Below are 23470 nucleotides of genomic sequence, written 5' to 3' on the forward strand. Positions count from 1 at the left end.
CACTTAACCTTTTAATGTTTCATCAGTAACATGTAGTAACTTATAATGCCGTTTTATGTTATACAACCGTTTTCCTAGTAATATTTGTGAACAAATCATACATTTAATATTTTCATCATATTGTAAGCAAAAGAATGCATCCTCCCATCCTACTTGAAACTTTCGTTTTTTTATAGAGGTACATGGTTTCGAGAGAGATATTGCGACGATACGCCATTCGCAGGTCAGAGACAAATACAAATAGAACGGAGTTTGGCTCCAGTGAGTGAGAGGGTGGGGGTTGTAGGTAGGAAGCGAGAGAAAAGCACTGCGAGCCACAATGTGCTCGTGAGTCGCATTTTCGCCGCGGCTGCCATATGACCTATAATGTGTGATAAAAATTTCAGCTTCTTCTGGCTGAAAATATAGAGGTTACAAATTTCAGAGATCCATCGCCTTAGAATGTCGTCTTTATGTGGTTTCTTAATTGTTACGTGGTTTAAGTTGCTTCAAAATACTACGATTGAGTATTAATAACAATAATTTAAATTTCGTAGTTCACTTGCCTGAACTTTATAAAATTAATACAGGGACATCATTTTATTTTACTAACATTTTTAATACTAACCTGTCTATATCTTTGGATTAAAGGTCTAGAACCGGAAACACCGCTTGCTCCCCCTTCCAAAACTGGAGTTCGATGATACAGGCGTAAAATACAAATCACTTTACTAGGTATAGGAGGGAAGAAAAGTAGTTCATCCATTTATGTAAACTAGGAAATATCGCAATTTTGAGTTTGATAATTTTCATTAGGTTTTTGTTTAATGAAAATACAGTACTGTATTAACAAGTGTTTTTACTCACGAATTGGGCGTATTAATTATGTAGTGTATATTATACTGTTACAGCACATAAGCGTACAATGTAAAGAATGAAGTTAAATTGACTATTACACTCTTACTACGTCATACTACTTTTGACCAATAAAACGGTACGAAAGGACGTATTTCAACCAATCATGGCTGCTTATCGCACAATTTTATCGCGTCCCTAGCATTTGTTTAATTTTATCGCGTCCCTAGCATTTGTTTAATTTTATCGCGTCCCTAGCATTTGTTTAATTTTATCGCGTCCCTAGCATTTGTTTCTTTGTTTGCCAACATTTGAAACTGCGCTGGTCTGGACGTCAAAAATATATATAAAATTACAAACCACTCCAGTCGATGCACAGCAGTTTCAAATATGACTCACATTGGCATTCAAGAACAAGAATTAATAAAAATCACTGATCATACCTATGCATCTTCTGAAATCCGATTTACAAATAAATGAAGAGCACCATTCGGAAATCCTGAATAAGTTGAATACACCATGTAGGCCTAAATCAACGAATTCCACTTCTATTATGCACACGTCCAATATAACATCAATTGAATCACCAACCACATTCAAATTTGAAAATTGTATATTCAATAATTATTCCTTTTAAAATTATTCATTCGGAAATTCTGAATAAGTTGAATACAGCATGTAGGCCTAAATCAACGAGTTCCACTTCTATTACGCACACGTCCAATATAACATCAATTGAACCACCAACCAGATTCAAATTTGAAAATTGTACATTCAATAATTATTCCTTTTAAAATTATTCATGTTTATTTTTTATGTCATCGTCGTTAATTAAAACTTTTCTAACACTTGTGTATATTAGTTAGGTTATGTTATAGCTTCTGCTCTGAGAGGATAAAAAGAACTTCTGCTATATGATATTATGGATAGTCACGTATCAGAGATTGTTTAATATTAAGATTTATTGAATAGTAATCATTACAGTGTCTGTATAAAGACACTACTGCCATCTAGCATGCATCTAGCGTAATATTTGTAATGTTGAGATGGTACAATAATACATTTGAAGACAGTTGTATTTTCGTAAGTCAATTAATATTTTATTGTATTGGAGTACTTCGTTACTTCTAATCTTTATATACTTTCTTCTAATCGTGTAATAGTCAATTAAATCCCACTCGAGTTTTGATTTTCTCTAGATAAATCAAAACGTCTAGTGAGATTACTGTTGAAAAATAATCATAATATGGATATTTAAAACACATTTTTGAAGATGGTGGCCGTTCATTTCGATACAGGCTTCAGTTCTTTTGTGCATATTATCGCACTATAGACTATTGTACCTAATTTCAATTACCAGTTTCGTCCTTCGTACGAGTAACTCATGTTGAAATAATTCTATACCTACTCTATAAAAGAGTACTTTACGTACTGTAAATTTAATCTTCACTTCTGCCCGATCCGAAAGATAAAATTACTAAGAAATGCTATCTACTGCCCGTTCAAGTGGTTTTGTCGCAGGGTCGTAGAAAAGAGGGGGGGGGGAATCACGTGACATTTAATTACTTAACGAGGCCCTTTTAAGTTATTTTAAACAGTTGTATAATATTACGTAGACGTCCAATTAATGTTTTCAGAAAATAGGTAAGACAGACACTTTACAGAGGGGCGAACAGAAGCAGGTGGGAGAAACCGGGATGCGACGTAGGGAAACGGACGACAGTACCTGTGCGAAAATATGATTCAATATTGAAAGCTCTTTCGTCACTGGAAAACGCGAAAATATTTCTGGAACGTACTATACTCACTAACTCAGTACTGCATACGCGGCCTTGGTTCTGTGTGGAGGAGAGTTGGAAGTTTACTAGTAGAGGGGGTGGGAGTGAAGTACATTCAAAAACTCAAGTGCAATAAAAAATTGAAGTAAAAATAAAATGATGTCCCTGTATAATGAATCTTATAGATCGTTGTATTTACAGCTGTTTCTTGTGGATTAGTTCCATGACTTGGTCTTTGAAGTCTGCAATATTACCAATTGTGAGACATACCAAGAACGGCTCGTGACATTACACCAATTAAGTTAAATTGGGTTAATTATTTAGGTGTATCAGCCCGTCTGTGGCTTAATTAAATGAAGGCTTCTGACAATGAGCAAGGAAACTCCAGTGAGATTTCAGACAAATTTAAGAGTTCTGAATATTGCCGTTTTATTGGGTGTCTTTTCGTTTCACTGGCGTTTCTATTCCGTCACTGTTTCATTCTTATATTTCACCGATGTTGAATGATCTTTAAAATTAAAAATTCTTAATAAATCATCGTCGTTCACTTCAAGGACTGTTCCGTTCTGTCCCTTCCGTTCTTACTCTTAATTTACACACAATTGACATTCACTAGTAAGGGGACTTCTTGGCCATGAGGCCGATATGACTCTAGACCAGTGATTCACAAAGTGTGGGTCACGATCCCCTGCGGGTTTGTGTAAAGAGTAAGAGAGTCGCGAAATGTTTTACAAAATAAAAAATAAACGGCTTATTAACACACATTTATGTTGTATTTATTTTAATATATATTAATGACGTAATAAAAATTGACTTACAACGATACAATGATGTTAATTATTCTTATACAGATGACACAGTTTTACTTTTGGTGGAAAACCTGGTATGATACATACAATAAATTCAAATAATGGACTTAAAATAATAAAAAAATGGTTTGACATAATTATCTATCAACGAAAATAAAACCATAATTATTCCATTCTCATTATCTGAAAAATGTAACAAACCTCCTACATCTATATTAAGTATTAAATTACATAATTCTGATTGTTGTCTCATACAGTGTAAATGTCCGATTATTAAAGAGTCCTCTGAAGTTAAGTATTTAGGCATAATTTTCGACAATCATTTAAAATGGAACCAACACATTAATTACCTTTGTAATAAATTACGTAAAATAATATATTATTTTGTTTTATTGAGGAATTACTTGTCAATAAGTTTATTACGTACAATATACTTAACTTTATTTCAATCTGTGATTATGTATGGATTTATAGGATGGGGATAGCTCATTTAAATCCAATTTTAATCCACTTTATTTATTACAGAAGAAAATAATTAAAATATGTCTTCATAAACCTATTGATTTTCCATCTCAAAATTTGTTTTTAGGCTTTAATATTCTTATCATACGACAAATTTATTATATTGTACTAATACAATTCATATATGAAAATCGAAATAATTTTGAATTGTATTCTCATAGTTATGAAACAAAAGGTATGAATTCTTTTAAGATTGTTTGAACCAAAATGCAACACTGCTACAGTATTTAATCATAGTAGTAATTTAGGCCCAAGAATATATAACAAATTTATATTTAAATATCCTAATCTTGTCAATTCTAATAGTTCTAGTATTAAATTTAAAAAGTTATGTATGGATTTTATAAAATTTGAAAAATTGTAAATTTTAATTTATATATATTATAATTGCATAGTAGGCATAAGACAAATTGTATTATATACTTCTTAATTTCAATTCAGGAATCCGGCCCTGAGCACGAGTTCTACTCATTCAGGGGCGAGCTAAACTTTTTCTATAACTTATATATTATATTTTATAATACAATTATTAGCAAAATAAATAAATAAATTTAGAAACATAACAGCTTGTTCCGAATCCCTACAATACGCCTCGGGGTCAGTTTCTATCTGATGCTTTTCCAATTCACTGCGGGCTAAAGCAGGGAGATGCACTATCACCTTTACTTTTTAACTTCGCTTTAGAATATGCCATTAGGAAAGTTCAGGATAACAGGCAGGGTTTGGAATTGAACGGGTTACATCAGCTTCTTGTCTATGCGGAATGACGTGAATATGTTAGGAGAAAATCCACAAACGATTAGAAAAAACGCGGAAATTCTAGTTGAAGCAAGTAAAGCGATTGGGTTGGAAGTAAATCCCGAAAAGACTAAGTATATGATTATGTCTCGTGACCAGAATATAGTACGAAATGGAAATATAAAAATTGGAGATTTATCCTTCGAAGAGGTGGAAAAATTCAAATATCTTGGAGCAACAGTGACAAACATAAATGACACTCGGGAGGAAATTAAACGCAGAATAAATATAGGAAATGCCTGTTATTAATCGGTTGAGAAGCTTTTGTCATCTTGTCTTCTGTCAAAAAATCTGAAAGTTAGAATTTATAAAACAGTTACATTACCGGCTGTTCTGTATGGTTGTGAAACTTGGACTCTCACTTTGAGAGAGGAACAGAGATTAAGGGTGTTTGAGAATAAGGTTCTTAGGAAAATATTTGGAGCTAAGAGGGATGAAGTTACAGGAGAATGGAGAAAGTTACACAACACAGAGCTGCATGCATTCTATACTTCACCTGACATAATTAGGACCATAAAATCCAGACGTTTGAGATGGGCAGGACATGTAGCACGTATGGGCGAATCCAGAAATGCATATAGAGTGTTAGTTGGGAGACCGGAGGGAAAAAGATCTTTAGGGAGGCCGAGACGTAGATGGGAGGATAATATTAAAATGTATTTGAGGGAGATGGGGTATGATGATAGAGACTGGATTAATCTTGCACAGGATAGGGACCGATGGCGGGCTTATGTGAGGGCGGCAATGAACCTTCGGGTTCCTTAAAAGCCATTTGTAAGTAAGTAAGTAAACAATGTTGAACATAAAATTAGTTATAACGCAAAATAACTGATGCCATAAATGTGCCTGTTTTTCAGAAAGTAGCTTCTCAAATTGGAACTCTGCATTCGATATACACACACTGATATTTTAAATTTTCAGCAGATTTCTCGCGAGTGTTTTGATGCAAATCGTAGACGAGAAGCTTATTTTGCGTTGGTTAACTACGAAGTTGCAAAAGCTATAAAAAATTTAAGAGCTCCTTTTGCTCCGACTATTCGTTCCTAACAAACATTAGCTAAATTTACACGACTTCTGTAATATACTTGACGTCCATCGCTGTGGAGTAACGCTTAGCATGACTGACCGTGAAACTAACGGGCAAGCGTTCAAATTCTGGTTGGGCAGGTTGCTTGGTTGAGGTTTTTTTTTCCGAAGGTTTCCCTGAACCCGTTAAGAGCAAATGCTGGGTAACTTTTGGCGCTGGATCTTAGACTCCTCTCGCTATCATTATCAGTTTACCACCTTCATTTGAGACGCTAGATAACCGTAATATTTGTTTTAGATTATACTGGAATTCGTATTTTTGAAATGGGATTAAGTACTTGTACGTAATGGACGTCGCAAGCAAGATTCTTACCCACAAGCAGGTTGCACCTTCAAACAGTTTGGGAACCACTTTTGTGCGAGATCGTGCGTATTTGCTTGGTTTCCGCACAAAACCAATCCGCGGAAAGTCTAAAATTCCACATTCAGTATTCCCAACCTAACACACATAACAATTTCCCTCTTCTTACCGCAGTAACATATTGATTTTACTGCTTTAGGCTTTTAACATAATATTTTTAGAGACGTTCAATATAGTAATAATTATAAATTGGAAACTTACCACTGCAATTACACCTAAATTGCACTGTTAATTATTGTTTTTAAATATTTGCAAAAATTAAGTAAACTCTACAACTCCGCCAAAGTTACTGCATTCGTGATGCAAGTAACATTAAGGAAGCCGTGAAAAAATCAACAAGATTCCAGACTCATCATAGACTGGGGGGGGGGGGAGACAGACTTGTATCACGGCCTGCTGGAGTATAGTAAACACAGAAAACATTTTAAAGCAACAATGTTGAAGATAGATGTTTTTGTTTTGCAAATTTGCCGTTATTGAATAGAAACCAAGATGGAGATTTCATTCCACTTAATTAGAAATTCCTCTTTCAGGTATGTAATAAACGATCTTCGCACAAAATAATGTACGATACACGAGCGGTATGTTTTCTTTCAATTCTCGGAAATTAAAAAAGCTCAACTACGTTTCGCTTTTTGAAACTTTTCCTCGAACGTGAAAACTTCAACATACCGTTCTTGTAACGCATATTACTATTCTAGACTGTCGCTTAAGACAATACGGGAAAAACAGAGAAAGATAGCTCGTGTCGTGAAGTGTGTTTGCAACTCGATATTTGGTTAAGATTTTTTTTCTGTATGCACAATGTTCAATCTTTAAAATCCTACATGTTCCCTGTGCGAAGCGACGTGATTCAGAATTGTTTCTCCGCAAATACTTTACGCTCTTATAAGTGAAAAGTCTATACTCAGCGTACAAGGAGAGAGAAATTGTAACGTTTTGACATGAAAAGCGTTTCTATGAGGTCTGACGTCACTCGTGGTACCATGGAAACAGAGTACAGTACTATTGTCAATTTCTTACATAATCCATGGCCTACTACTATATTGCAATAAACTCTGGTGTCACTCGAGGTCGTTTGCACTCACAGAATGTGGTTACGTCACATCCGATAAGATAAGCGCAACTGACTAGACGAGTTCATTAGTACGCAGGGGTGCATGTATAAACTACCTACTGCGTGAACGAGTATGGAGGGATATTTACGATATTTTGAAAGGGTAATTTACAGTTTATCAGTAATGCTTCGTAATGGAAGCTACACTAAATGGACGTACCAAATAAAATGTACTGCAGTCGTAAAGAAAGTACAAATGTGGAGTTTAGGAACGAAACCGGTCATTTACAAAATAGTATTTTTTTCAGGAAGTATAAAAAACTGTATCGAGCCTTCACTTTACCCCAAAGTGAACGACAGTTTTATGTGTCGTGCATGTTACGTCCGTTGTTCTAATGGTGTCAATAATCATGATTTTAGTCATTTTCTGTGCATTTTATAGACAAAAATATTTTGGAAATGCCGATTTTGTTTGGAAATATAAGGGAAATGTTCACTTTTGCTCGAAAGAAAACTATTTGACATATCTACTTCTGCCCCGAGCTCTTCTCCGTTCACCATTCCTTCCAGTGCATTCTTTAGTAGGCAGTTTCTTCTCAGCAAGCGACCCAACCAATTCCTTTTCTTCTTCCTGATCAGTTTCAGCGTCATTCTTTCTTCACCCACTCTTTCCAACACAGCTTCATTTCTTATTCTGTCTGTCCACTTTACACGTTCCATTCTTCTCCATATCCACATTTCAAGTGCTTCTATATTGGTGCACAATCTATAGTTCCGTCGCTCTAATTTCCGGCAGCCAATCGCGTTGCAGGTCGGCTACATTTAAACGTGTGCGTCTTGTGATTCGCTGAGGAAGACGTTATTCATTTCTTAAGGCTCGATAAATGCTTAATATAATCGCCCGCCATTTTGGCTCTTTCGTTGGCGTTCGCAGAAAGCACACGAGGACATTATTTGCCGCTCAATTATTTGCTGAATTACAGTGCGTTTGATTTATTATCATAGGAGCTACGACATGATAATGTTTAACGGCGTGGCAAATAGATTCCTCGTATGCTAGCTCAGCAACGAAAGAACAAAAATGGCGAACGATACTACCTACCTAGACTTTATAGATCCTTCACTTCCTAAGACGTAAGCAAAGAGGAGGAGTCATGCCGGGAATAACTGCGTCGCGACTATAGTGATTAGGAATTGTACACCGCCACCTCTCCTAGTCCCAAATAGGGTTGCCAACCGTTCGGAAGTTTTCCGGATTATCAGGAAACCAGTCCTCTATGCAGGAAAAAAATTAAATTCTTTTCAAGACGCTTAATGTCCGAAATTTCTTATTGATATTTCATTATTAGAGATCGACGTAATTTGCAATGGCTTGGTAGTAAATCAGCATTTGAATAACTTGAATGATTCTGATGTGCATCTCTTTAAGATGAAGCACTGAATGTGTATCACATGCCCGTTGACTATTTGCAAAAATTGTTTGATTACGATTCTTCACTTCTTAAGAAAATCACTTTTCGAAGACTTAATGATACTTCCACATTCAGTGTATTTACTGAAATTTTTAATATATTGTATGTTAATATAGAACTGGACTTTGAAAACGGTGATGCATTGTACCAAGAGTATTGCCTATTGAAAGAGATGATGCCGATACTGAAAGATCTACCAACTCCTCAAGAATCCTGAGACACTGTTATGAAGACACGTAGTGTGCCAAACTTAAAGAAAATTGCTGAACACATACATGCTCTTCCAATTAGCAATGTTTATGTGAAGCGAGATTTTTTTCTTTTTTAAGAAGAGTCTCTGGACTGACGAGAGGAACCGGATGAAGCCAAAACTTGTAAAATCAGAATGTAGAGAATTTGTTTGATTATGTTTCAACAAACAAAGAATTATTAAATAAAAGCAAAGGAAGCAACAAGTATTCTTTTAAACAATGTTAATATAGTGAGTGTAGGGACATCTAGGCCTATATCAATCCTTGTGCTTTTCAATGTGTACAGACTTATGGCTTGTTCTTTAATATAGGGCTACACTGCTGCATGGTTACCATGAAAACAAATTCTATAGGAGGACATGGAATCTAGAATAAGAGGACATTGCTGAAAAAGGACTTTTTAAAAATCGCTATGAACAAAATTAAAGATAAAAACAATGGCTCACTTAAGTCAGTTTTCTCACTAGTTGCTGGATCAGTATTATATGTGTACCTTACTTATAGGTGGAGTCCACTTTGTGCACAAGAGCCTGAAGAGACGAACTTATATCTTGTAACAAATAACTATGGAACTGTTCACAGGACAAGTCCTTGAAATTACACTATCGGTCAAAAGGTTTCAATCACTTATCACAACTATGGATTTGTGGTTAAAACAGGGATTTCGTTTTGAATATTCTATCATATCATAATGCTAGAGAAAGAAAATATTTATTTTGTTCGTCTAGGCCAGCGTTTCTCAATCTTTTTTGAAGTGCGGACCACTTTTTTATGTCAGAGCAGTTCTGCGGACCACCTTACTCTTGTTCCCTTCGAAAGCAAATTTATAATTTTTGTAGCATATATTAATACCGTATACTTATATTTTAAAAAGAATTGATTAATTAAAATTAATTTAATTCAATTAATTTTATATTAGTGTTAACTAATTAAGTTAATGTTAATTGAAGAAAATTCATTTTGTTTTTTTTTATAATTCAAAGTATTAGAGTTTGGATAATCTTTAACTAATTAACTAAAAAAATTAATAAATATTTGTACTCGCATTAATGAGATGGATGAGCCTTCCGATTCTTGCACAGTTCTATGTTTGGATGTATGCTGGTAAGCTTAAGTCGGAGATCGTCACATGCTCGAGTCGATTTCGGTACTTTGTTTTTATTAGAGTTAGTGATGAAAACCCTTCCTCATACAGATACGTAGAAGCAAACTGAATTATAATCTCTAAAGCACCATTGTACAGTTCACTATATTCTCTTTTCGCTTATGATGAGGTCCAGAAATTAACCATACCTTCCGCTTCGAATTTTATTTTAAGTCCGGTGTCATTCGAGAGTTCAATTAACTGTCTCTTTCACTCAATGAAAATTTGTTATTTTCAATATCGCAATGAAAGTGATCAGGAACCCATGAAAATTCGTCATATTTACTTCGAAAATAAGTTTAAAATTGTGACTTCAGAGTTATATTATTGGTATACGACATATAGTACGGTACGTGACCATTTCAATGTGCAGACTGGGTGTTGACAAAACTATTAAGAAAGTCATCAATACAGGAAAGGTTCGGTACTTTGGTCCTCTGTTATGAATTCGGGTGGTCTCTGGCTGGGTTACACACTCCAGATGAGCTATAGTGTGATGCGCAATTCGTTTGAATTTTATTTTTTCTTCTGTCTTTTTTGAAGGACCACAAGGGCAGACTTCGAGGACCACAGGTGGTCCGCGGACCATAGTTTGAGAAACGCTGGTCTAGGCTATTTAGTTTTTGCAATGTGTTTGTACATTGAAATAAAGTATAGGGTAAACTAGGGTCTGTTGGACAGTCGGGCATGTTGGACACTCCGTACTTTAACGTGTTACCACGCCACTTGTGGGCACCACATTCAGCTAGAAGTCAATGACGGAAGTAGCCACGAGTGGGGCTACTTCCGTCATTGACTTCTAGCTGAATGTGGTGCCCACAAGTGGCGTGGTAACACGTTAAAGTACAGAGTGTCCAACATGCCCGACTGTCCAACAGACCCTAGTTTACTCTATAGTTGTTTTCGTAGCTGATCGAAAACTTTTGACCGGTAGTGTATATTTCACCATGATGATACCACTGACTGTCTCCGTCAAAGACGTTGTAGTTATATATCGTCTCCGTTAGCATGCGATTTCGTTCTTTTGTCCATTGAGTAGATATTAGGCAAAATACTCTCTCAGCACTTCCATTGTGACTTGGGATAAATAAATAGAATTGAAATATTTTTAAGAGTTCTGAGAAAGTTTCAGTGCTCGCAGAACTATTGGAATTGAAGAATTTTCAGCATTGTAATGTTTATCTAAACTTAAATCTTTGTCAAAATTAACTTGATTGGCATATCTTGGTACATTGCAGAATAAAATTGATAAAAATAGCTTAGAATTATGAATAATGACATTTTTGAAGTGTAAGACTTCAATGCATGTCAATAGGTCATCATAGTTTATGTTTTTTATGTGCTCCAGCTTCAACTATTGAAAGCAGTTAAATTCTTTCACAAGTTTTCACCATTTGTTTAGATATTTATGTATAATATCGGACATTATTCAATATTCATATTAATTCTAGTTGAAATGCGAAATGCCGGACATTTCACATTTTTTAAAAATGCCTGCCGCACAGAATAAACTGATTAAAAAAGAGGACATATCCTCCTTTTGCAGGACGGATGGTAACCCTCCACTGCTACAACTAAATAACAACACGAAGGTAATTCTACTTGATTAATTCAGCGTCAAAGTACAAGTGTATTTACATTGAAATTCATTATAAGTTGATGTGCTTTTTAATTTTTTTAATGTGTCCTGAATTTCCGTCCTCTAGAGTTGGGAACCCTAGCTCCAAAGTAATGTATAAATTTTACACGAAAATCTCTGATCCCGTGCTTTCAATCAATATCCGTAGCCATTATTAACGTCTTATTCAGTATACAAATGTTTCTAGACCTTCATTATTTTTTGTAGAATTCTAAGGTCTACTAGATTCCATTTAGTTTGTATTTTTTAGTAGGTGTGTTGCCCTCTCCTACCCTCCACGATCATGTTACGAGATAAGCTCAGAGGAGGGGACAGCAGCTATCAGTCATTTTACTCATTCTTTGGTTGGTGAATGGGTTATCTCCAGTAGCCACTTGGGAGAAGACTTCCATTTTATCACCATGAGATAAAATATAATGATCACGTGACCAGCCATAACATCCGAAGCATTTTGACGCGTGTTCTTTTCTTAAACATGAGAGATATACGAACGAGGAGCTGAAGTTTGTAACGGCTTGAGATTCTGCTCCAGTTTCGTCACTTCACCGTTATTAAAGTGAGTTTATGAGGAAAGTCGTAACTGAAAGTGTCTGGATTGGTTATTAGTTTTACTTACTTTCATTAGCTGCCTAAAAAAAAAGTGTACTTTTCGAGATTTAAGTGTTAATTGCGTTCTTCATTGAGATTTCTGTGCTGAGTGTAGTGGCTGTATTTCGTGTTGATCGTGTAATCTAGATTTATTTAAAGTTACTATAATACGATCAGTGTTTTTATCATTGAAGCTTTTCCACTTGCAAGAAGTTTCCACCGTCATTCATCAGAGGTAAGACTAATAAAACTTAATGGCCCGTTTCATCTTAGAATTCTGCTGAAAGGGTTTAGAATTTGCATATCAGATCTCTGTGTTATATTTTCAGTTCTCGAATGGATATTCTTGCAAGATTAAAGTCTTTAATTTAATATTGAAAACGGTGCTTCATCACGAGAATAAATTGATTTTTATTGTGTAATAACTACTGTTGAGAGGTTATTCGGTCAAGTAGGGGATATCTTTCGTTTGATGAATTTTAACCTTTCACTGGTTATCACCACGGTCTAGTTAACAATTTCGCTTTAATGTGTTCACAATAATAGTCTTACAGATTATTACTTGTAGTTCGTGATTTCTCTTATCCAAATTGGTGGTTGTTTCGGCCATAAACTGGATGACCATACAGCAGTTTAGGGTAAGGTTGCCTATGTCGCAGCACTTTAGCATTTATAATTTTTATTGAACAATACAGTTTTTATTTCCTGCATTCCTTTACAGAGATACATTCCCAGAACATTTACCTTTCATATAAAGAGGAATCCTTGAATTTGATTTAATATTTTTAATTAGAATGACATTTTCGAAACACTTGTAAGTGGTGCCATTTAGGCAACTAGTTTCCTAAATAGCACTTGTGGTTTCTTAAATCGCACCTCTTTATCTGCAGGGAACAGGATGAAGGAAAGCTTTTAATATGGAACAGTATTTAATATGAATAATGTAATAAATGCAAATTACAAGTTTATTGAAATTAATGAAAGAGAGTAACGCATTTTCGAATGAAATTGAAGAAATAGAGCATAAATTATCTAACATTTAAACTTCCTGAATACGGTTTTTTTGTTACACATTTGCCATGTGCTTCACCAGGCAGTTCAGACTGTAAACTGCGATTATCTCGAAGCCGTCTAAGAACTGCTTCATGATTTAGCTGTCTGAAATCGTTTGAAGATAGAAACATCTAAAGGCTGGGCCTATGAGTATTATGACGAGGAAGCTGAAACAGGAGCACACCATTTTCCCGAGATAATCTAGCTTCTACATTTTTTGAATGCGTTGTATGGGTGGACATACAGAAGCAGCACTTTTTTCTATGGCAGGTTTGAGTGACAAAATGTTTGACTATTCGACAAATTGTTCACTGTTGATGTAACCTGACTCAGAGCAAACAAATAACGATCCTGGAGGAGCACCAGTTGATAACGTAGGATGCACTGTTTGACGTTTAAAAATTATCATGGGTGTGACAAAACACCTGGCGCGCTTGTAAAACACACACACTTGTTGTATTAACACCCTTTCCACCACTTGATATTGCACACACCTGATGCATTCCTCGTTCAGTTAAAATTTTTGGGGCCTTCTTTTGTACGGCTAGAATTGCTAAAGTTGCTCATATCGCACCGGTGCGAATTAGGCACCTACAAAGTGGTGCGAATTGAGAAACTACGTCATAACTTATTTCCTTCATTGTAGCCTATAATCACCACATGTTCGAAAATCCTACTAAGTTAAATGTTCTTTAATATTTCTTTAAACCAATAACATCATAAGATTATGGATTCCTTTGCATACAAATCCGTTATTTAGTTACAAAATGTTAGCTAAATATACATCCACCTGAGCGATTATATTAGATACACTATCACCACGCTGCTGACACAAAGAAGTGGCAGAAATCAAGTGACATGGTGGAAGTTCATATGGTAGATTGTAACAATACCACTAGATGCCACACTACTACAATAAATTGTTTTAAACTACAGTGGTGCTATTTAGGAAGCGGTGCGATTTATGCTACTCCACCCTACATCCTGGACGCAAATTTTTTAAATTACACCGTGGTGTGTTACTCAGATAAGTGTCTGAATATAAATCGTGAGCCCAGACCTTCCCCACAGTTTTAAATCGTATCACTGCTTCGTATTGTCCTCCTAAAAGTTGCCCCTAAACTAGATACATTACTGGAGAATAAATTCTTGAACTATTTCTCGTGACGAGGGTTAGAATGCATGAAGCCCTATCTTTGTGATCCCTGTACTTCTCCACGGCATAGTACAGTACATATTTAAGATGGTACAGCTTTCTGGGCAGAGATAATTAACCATAAATGACCTCTAATCATACATAAGATGAGCAGTATCGTGTGGTTAGATGGCGTGGGCGTACTGTTTTTGTGTTTTGGATTATTACTCTTACTTCATATAAAGGGGAAGAAGACAGCACTTAATTTCAGCTTTAAAACAAAATAGTCTGTGTCGTTCCATTCTTCCGTTATTTCTTATCTTTTTCTCCTCCTTTATACCCTTTCCCTCTGCCTTTCTCGACGCTTTCTTCCTCTTTCTTCCCCTCTCGCCATCATTCCTTCATGCCTATCCTCTTCTTTTCTTTTATTACTTTTCTTGCTTTTTCTTTTTTCCTCTTTTTCCCCCTCGTGCCTTCTCATTTTCAATTTTTTCCCTTTTCTTCTTTAATTTCTCTTTCAATCCTTCCTTCACTTTTCCTTCCTTCTCTCCCCTTTCCTTGCTATCTCTTCCCCTCCTCCTCATTTCCTATCTCTCTATTTTGTCTCCCCTTTTTCTTTCACTTCCATTTAAATTCTTTCTTTACTTTCCTTCATTCCTCTTGTCCTATTTTCCTTCTCTCTCTCTCTCCCTCCCTCCTTCCTTTTCATTTACCATTTCTTTCTTTCTATTGTTTCTTCCTTCTCTTTTTCCACTTCCCTTGCAATTCCTCCTTTACTTCTCCATTCCTACTCTCTCTTTCCTTCTCTTTCTATTTTTTCTTCCTTTTCCTCTCTCATTTCCCCGTTCAATCCTTCCTATTCTTTGCTAACCTTCATTCCCTCTCATTTCCCTTTAAATCCTTCCTCCACTTTTCGCTCATTCCTTCTCTTCTTTCTTTTTGCTTTCTCTTCTTTTCTGTCATTTCCGATTATTTCTTTTTTCTCTCTTTTCTTTTTCATTTTCCTTTGAATCTTTATTTTTCTTCATTATTTTCCTTTTTTCCCCTCACCCTTTCTGTTTTTCTTTTTTCTTCCTATTTTTCCCCCTCATTTCTGAATTCTTTCTCTTTTCTTCTCCCTTCTCTTTCATGTCCCTTTCATTCCTTCCAGCCTTTTTCCTTCGTTCCTTGTCTCCTTTTCCTTTCTGTATCTCCTCCGTTTTCCCCCCATTTCTGATTTATTTTTCTCTTCTGCTATTTTTTCATTTCCCTCCCTTCCCCTTCTTTTCTTTATTTCTTCTCTCACTTTTCTTCCTTTCTCTCCTTCCTCTTTCCTCATTTCCCTTCCTTTTCTTTCTCTTTCCTCATTCCTCCTCCGTTTTCGTTCCTTTCATTTTTTGCTCTTTCCTTTATGTAATTTCATACCTTCTTTCTCTCTACTTCCTTTCCTTTCTTCACTTATCTTTCGTCTTCCCTTTTCTCCCTCTTCATTTTTATTCCAGTCTTCCTTTTCCTCCTTTACTCGTTCTGCTTTTCACCTATACCTTTCTTCCTCCTACCTCTCTCTCCTCCCCGTCTCTTTGTCTAGTCTATCCTCCTCCTTACTCTCTTTCTCCCCTTCATCTCCGCATTTTTCTTCCTCTTTATTTTTCTCTCTTATCTACTTTACCTTCCTCTCGCTATCTTTCCTTTTCGTTCTACTTCGGTTCGATGTTTATCGTCCCGATACCACGCGTTTGGTTTCCCATTACGTGAGATCATCACGGAAATGCACCTGTAAGACAACAAAGACAATAATATATTGATTACAAATGAAAATTCGTACGTTGGGCGGTTGCCCTCGGTAGCGCAGTTGGTATAGCGCTGGCCTTCTATGCTCGAGGTTGCGGGTTCGATTCTGGCCGAGGTCGATGGCATTTAAGTGTGTTTAAATGCGACATGTTCATGTCAGTAGATTTACTGGCATGTAAAAAAACTCCTGCGGGACAAAAATTCCGACACATCGGCGACGCTGATATAACTTCTGCAGTTGCAAGCGTCGTTAAATAAACCATAAATTTTACGTTGGGCAGGTTTTCGAACTGTCTCGGTTACATACTCGCCTGTCAATTTCTTGATTCATGAAGTCATACGGAATAAAACAGCTTATTTTTATTTTAATATTAAGTTACTAGATACTGTATATCATGGCAATATTGTATGTATTACGTTCTAACGAATGATTCTTTAAATGTAGGCCTATTGTGAATGACATTGAAAGCCTAAAAATCTTGCGCAATGACAATTATAAAGACATGTAGTGAAGTAAGAATTAGTTCTTCTTTCGAATTCGTCAGATAGTTCTTTGTCTCTTCGTACGCAAATCGTACTATTTTTTAATAGTCCTGTGTCAGTGTAGTTTATGAACAGATTGCTGTTATCATGGGTTTCGAGCAAGTTAGATGTAAAATGAAATTGTTTCATTAGTTGTGAGTGATTCACTGTGGCCAACATATCGCCCTACAATCTCGCTAACTTCTCAACAAAAAATAAGCTAAATCTCTCCAAAGTTTGTTAAAAAATTAATAATAAATATCATACTTACTTACTTACTTACAAATGGCTTTTAAGGAACCCGAAGGTTCATTGCCGCACTCACATAAGCCCGCCATCGGTCCCTATCCTGTGCAAGATTAAGCCAGTCTCTATCATCATACCCCACCTCCCTCAAATCCATTTTAATATTATCCTCCCATCTACGTCTCGGCCTCCCTAAAGGTCTTTTCCCCTCCGGTCTCCCAACTAACACTCTATATGCATTTCTGGATTCGCCCATACGTGCTACATGCCCTGCCCAATAATAAATATCACTAAATAAAAATAAGAAAAACATATGTACGGAGGAAAATATAATTTCCTCGTCATCACTTCTTCTGCGGAGTCTGGTTGTATTGTTGACGGCTGTGATGTTGAGGTGGAAGGTGTGGGAACAGCTGACTGTGAATACACTGCACTAATCCCCATTTCAGTTTGGTTGATAGGCCTTCCCCTCTACCCACACTCTCTACCATCAGTGAAGGGGAAGATGCTACTATCCATCTTACTAACGTTCGACTAATTGATTTGCAACATAGTGAAGAATTGTATTATTGAAAATGTTTACCGGTAATCGAGACTCTATACTAAGCGTTTATATTTCATCCTATTGCTGTTTATATCAACTGCCACATGAAAAAGCTACTGACAGCAGAAGGTAAATGTTTTCTTCACCGCTAGTTGCTACTCTACAGCGTACACAATGGGACAATCTGCACTGTGTCACTCCTCCCTGACTTCATAACACAAACTAACATTTCTTAATTTAATTTTTAGTTGAAAATATTGTAAGAACGACACTAAAATATAGGCCTAGTCAAACATGTAATTGTTAAATATCTGTGCCACTCTATTTTATATTAATTTATGTACTTTATTTAATATTTTAATTTCCTGTGAGTACAACTTGGGGGGTGCAGGTATAAGAGGTAACAGCTACTGCTCTGTTACTGACGGACTCGGGGTAAGTAGAAGGGGAAAGAAATGCCTTCGCATCCTCTCAACTAGTATGAAATGTCGTTTAGATCCAGTCATTGACACTACACTTTCTGGTAAATTGTAAGTGTGGAAATATTCACCCAAGCGTTTGACCACAATTTTTGTTTTTGTGAAATCTAACACTTTTTAAATCTTATATATTAAAACCAGCGAAAAGTACAGTCTCATTTGCTTCACACGAACTATAGGCACAAAATTCCAAAACTCAATTGCCTCGGGTCGGTTCGGAGTGGAAAATCTCCTCGTTGCGGGGAAGAACCGAGAATTAGCTGGAGCTAATGTGTCAATCAAAGTTGCCACCGTTTATCGGTGTTGGAGCAGTAGCATTGAGAGAGAGACCTGACCCGTGAGAATCATTGAATCAGCATCTTTTGCCCCTGATCACTAATCACAAATACGGTATATATGAGATCAGGACTTTCACTTATGAATCATTAGACGACTCAGTCATGCACCCATGCCTCTTCTAAAACTAAACGTTTTAACTTAAAAGAAAGGAAAAAGTGGAAGAATATAAAAATCACCAGAAAAATAGCTAATCGTATTTTACAAAATTTGTCGCCGATAATGATTCAAAATGTCCTAGATTTAGCGACTTATCGCTAAATATGGCAATTCTGGAGTGATTTTAGACGAAGTTAGATAGGCGCTGTTTTGGTCAGTTTTGTAAGAGGACTGGTAATTTTACTTTAAAACGGTGGTATATTGCATAACGTACTCATATTCTTGGGTTAGTAATGACGATAGAGAGCCGGAGCACTTGAGAATAGGTTGCGTAGAGTCTTTATAGGCACCGTTTTCACACTAACTGCCCCATAATTATGTCGGCGGTGTAAGACTTTGGCAGGTTGCTAACAAGCTTAACTTTATTAGCGAAGAAACTAAATTGACCTCAGCGTGCAGCGTGGTATATTGTCAGGAATTTTTACGATTTCCTCGTTCTTTTAATCAGATACTAAGGCTATTTTCAGAAGGTCACTTAAGATCATTATCGCACCCTGGTTGCAAACAAGACTGCACAAATAATCGTTAAACTAAAGGAGGCATGCGCCTGATAAAATGAACAGTATTCAAAATATTTTAGGTTTGATCCTTTAGGTTGACTGCCATGATAGAATTAAGATATTTTGTCGTGTCTGTGAGTATTGAAATAGAACTTAAATGTCTAAAGTACGAACAACTATTTATTTTATTATTATACAGAGTACAATGAACGTAATACGACAGTACAACGTATTTTGTTGGCACATTTACGTATTCAATGTATCTTTTTTTTTAGTAGGTTATTTTACGACGCCTTATCAACATCTTAGGTTATTTAGCGTCTGAATGAGATGAAGGTGATAATGCCGGTGAAATGAGCCCGGGGTCCAACACCGAAAGTTACCCAGCATTAGCTCATATTAGGTTGAGGGGAAACCCCAGAAAAAACCTCAACCAGGTAACTTGCCCCGACCGGAAATCGAACCCGGGCCACCTGGTTTCGCGGCCAGACGCGCTGACCGTTACTTCACAGATGTGGACAATGTATATTGGTACCAAGAAAGTCGTCGTCGTCATCATCATCAAGTTTTAAGCCTCTAAAGGCTTGTTCCGGTCTCATGCGTCAAACATTTGTTGAGTCCATCTTTTCTTTGGTCTGCCAATGTTTCTTTTGCCTGTTGGTCTGTAATCTAATAGTAGTTTTGGAATGCGGTATTCTTCCATTCTTTCCACATGTTCCCTCCACTTAGTTCTGTATTGATGTATCTTCTCTGTTAGTTTAAAGATGCCTAATTCCTTTCTGATGTCATCATTTCTCCTTTTGTCTAACGAAGTGTAGCCGGCTATACTCCTTAGGAATCGCATTTCGACAGCCTCTATTTTTCTCTCTTCACTTTTTCTTAATGTCCAACATTCCGAGCCATAGCCTATAGGAACATGGGCACTGCCATTACTTTATAAAATTTTAATTTAGTTTCTTTCCTAGTTTGTTTGAGGTTTCTTTTTATTGTTCCACATATATAGTTAAATTTATTAATCTTTTTATTACATCATTTTTAACGTATGATACAATGCAGCCTAAATAATTAAAATTGTTTACTTGTTCTATCATTTTTCCTTCTAAAACTATTTTAACCCTGATTGTATTGGACCTTTGAAATGCTATAACTTTTGTTTTAACTGTGGAGATGTTTAATGCATACTTTTTACTTACAGTATTTAATTTGTATGTGGCTTTTTGTAAATTATCCTCTGAGCTACAGATTAGAACTTAGTCATCCGCAAATAAAATTGTATCTAAAAACCTATTCTTAATTTTAAAATGTGTCTCTAAATGTATCTGCCATTCTTCTATGACATTGTCAATATTTATATTGAAAAGCAGTGGTGAGAGAGGACAACCCTGTCTCACTCCTTTGTTAATTACTGCTATTTTATCCTCATTCTTTGTTCTTGTTTATATCATTATTTTGTTGTTTACATATAAACTTCTTATTATTGTTATTAAATGTTTCGGTATACCTTTTTGTTCTAAAATACGCCATAATTTATTTCTATCAATAGAAATAACCAAGAAAGTGGTTTTTTGTAATTACTTCATGTTAGTTTATTTCGAAGGGCCTGTTCAAACGGGAAACGACTCAAAATTTAAAGTTTTCAGATACCTGCATTTATAATCTTCATGTTGCTGTGAATCTTCTATTTGGAATGTGCTGACAACACTTACGGTTTTCTATAAATCTTGTACATTTTCCCACCATTTCAATACTTTCACTTTACTTTGTGTATGATGAAATAAAATGAATTAGCTGCTATTCTCTCTAAATTTAAAGAAGGCCGAAGATTTGTTGTCTGAAAGAGATAATCAGATTGATAGCTACCGCCCGCAGTGTCTACAAGTAGGTTATCTCTTTACCGAACTGTCCATAAATCTTTCCAACCTCTAGTTTCCTTTTGATTAACCGCTTGACCGTTTATAGAAGGCGAAGGTATCTGTAGTCATGCTTCAATCAGCCTCGTTTCTAATAGATATTTCTTTAAAGGCCATCAGATCTTCAGAGAAATTGATATGATGAAAAAAGTGTCTGTTTTGTGAATTATGAGTTTAGTTTCCCGTTATACATATGGCTTGAGAAATGTGTAAAACATCGTGTTGTAATTGTTTAATTGTAAAGTTAATTCTGATTTTCCATTCATGAAGTATAACGAGACAGGAAATTCATAAATAAACTTATTCATTTTACAATTTTGATAACATAGCCTCTGTTAGCTTTCACTATTGTTTTCGTCTTGGGTTTCACTTAACGTTACTGCTCACTAGATCGTTGTAAATAGGTCTGATTATGGCCTTTCTGTAGACTATGTAATATTAATATATTATGTCTGGATTATCGTGACACACTGGTTGAATGATAGAGGAAGTGTTACAAATAGGCTTGCCAGTTTTCGTAAGTAAAAATTAGGGACACAATCGTTACTAACAATTTTATTACACTAATTTCCACCTATCAACCCACATATTCAACACTAGGCTAGTACTCGTATAACAGTATTTTTTTTCATATGTAAAAAAAATTCAAGAACTTGCCAAAATGACCACAAAACAAGTTGAAAAACAGTATTAGGCCTAATTCTTTAATGTTAACTCACTGGAAACTACTATTCTCCAACCAGGAGATCAACCGTGAAAGGAATGTGCTTACTATTGCGTCATCTATTGGAGCGAAGTAGATAGATAATATTATCTGTTTAAAAACCTTGCGCTCTCCTGCATTTGTTATTTCCTGTATGTATTTATTTATGTATTTATTTATTTATTTATTTATTTATTTATTTATTTATTTATTTATTTATTCTGGTGTAGTTAAGGCCATAAGGCCTTCTCTTCCACAACACCAGGAATACAAATACAATAATAGAAATAAACAGAAAAAAAAACGCTATATACAAAGTAAAGCTACACAAGAAATAAAGAGAGAGAAAAAAACACTATAAACAAAGTAAAGCCACACAAAAATATACACAGGTTGCAGTCTCACAAACTTTAAATGAGTGATTAAGTATCATAATTAATTCTATCCTAACTAATTAACTAACATAAACAAGAAACGTGCAATTTTAATCTAGATTAAAAAAGAAAAAGAAAAAAAAACACAAATCAATACTTCTAGCAATGCCTAAAAAACATTAATTAAGACAAAATTTTCCATTTTAATTTTGAATTGTGATAAAGTCCGGTATTTCCTGACGTCATTAGGTAACGAATTCCAGAGGCGAGGTATTTCTACTGTATAGGAAGATGAGTATAAAGACGTTCTATGATGAGGGATAGAAAGAAGTGCTTGATGTCGGTTTCGAAGAGTTGTAAGAAATTGAAAGCGCGATAACAGATAATTCGGAGTAGAAGTATGCATGATTCTAAAGAGAAGAGACAGTGAATGTATTGTTCTTCGTTCCTTCAGACGTGCCCATGAAAGTAACTGGAGGGAAGGTGTTATATGATCAAATTCCCGAGTATTGCAGATGAATCGTATGCACACATTATGAACACGTTGTAGTCTCTCAGCTAATAGTGAACTTACATTAGTTAGCAAGGAATCGCAATAATCAAAATGGGGCATTACAAGCGTCTGAATAAGATTCTTTTTTAGACTCAGTGGTAGAAATTCTTTCATATGGAACAAGGAGTGAAGTTGAGAAAATATTTCTTTGCAAAGGTGTGTTACTTGAGTGTTCCAATTTAGATCGCTATCCATAAAAATGCCAAGATTTTTAACGATTTCACTGTATTTAACAGTAATCCCATTCAATTTTATATGTGGTATAGTACTATTATCAAGAGTGCTTCGTAGACGATTATGTCCCATTACGATTGCTTGCGATTTCTCTGGATTTAACCTTAATCCAAATTTGGGGGAGATTAAAAGAACAGGAGATTAACAGCGATCTAATTTTGTAACTAGGGTAGTATAAACATGTGTGTATCAATGTTATTGTTTGTGCTGTGAGAGCGAGCCAATAGAGATACGAGTACCCACGTGTGTGACCTTATGACATCTTATGACATCAACATTCATTCACAGAATTACCCCGCTTCGTCTCATCCGGCAGAGACTTTCTCGTGGTTGGAGCACAGTAGGAATTAATCTTATTGATGTAATTACTAACCTAATATAAACTAACCTAACGTAATCTGAACTAACCCGAACTGACCTAACCTAACCTACCTACACAAAAGATTTCAGCCACTCTTCTCTGAAAAACAGAGACGTTTATGTGATTTATCACCAGAGCTATCAGATCTTACCACACTTGAGTGGCTACAGTATTTTACATCTTTGTTGTTGTTCTCGTTGATGTCTATATCTGTCGTAGAAGTGGTCGTATAAATCTTTCTTTTTTTCACTT

At 35.6% G+C, this 23470-nt stretch overlaps 1 protein-coding gene across 9 annotated transcripts in view; it reads left to right on the forward strand.

Annotated features, from left to right (window-relative positions):
- Ntan1 (N-terminal amidohydrolase 1) overlaps positions 1–23470 on the forward strand; it is a 624645-nt gene that overhangs the window by 402125 nt on the left and 199050 nt on the right. For 2 of the 9 annotated variants that reach the window (XM_069846127.1, XM_069846129.1), the window contains exon 1: positions 12325–12574. The exons of 6 other annotated variants lie outside the window; for them this stretch is intronic. The gene's annotated coding sequence lies outside the window, so the exon portion shown is untranslated. One more of the 9 variants, XM_069846128.1, reaches the window with a different exon arrangement.

This window comes from Periplaneta americana, chromosome 14, assembly GCF_040183065.1.
Source record: "Periplaneta americana isolate PAMFEO1 chromosome 14, P.americana_PAMFEO1_priV1, whole genome shotgun sequence".
In the NCBI taxonomy this organism is placed as follows: domain Eukaryota; kingdom Metazoa; phylum Arthropoda; class Insecta; order Blattodea; family Blattidae; genus Periplaneta; species Periplaneta americana.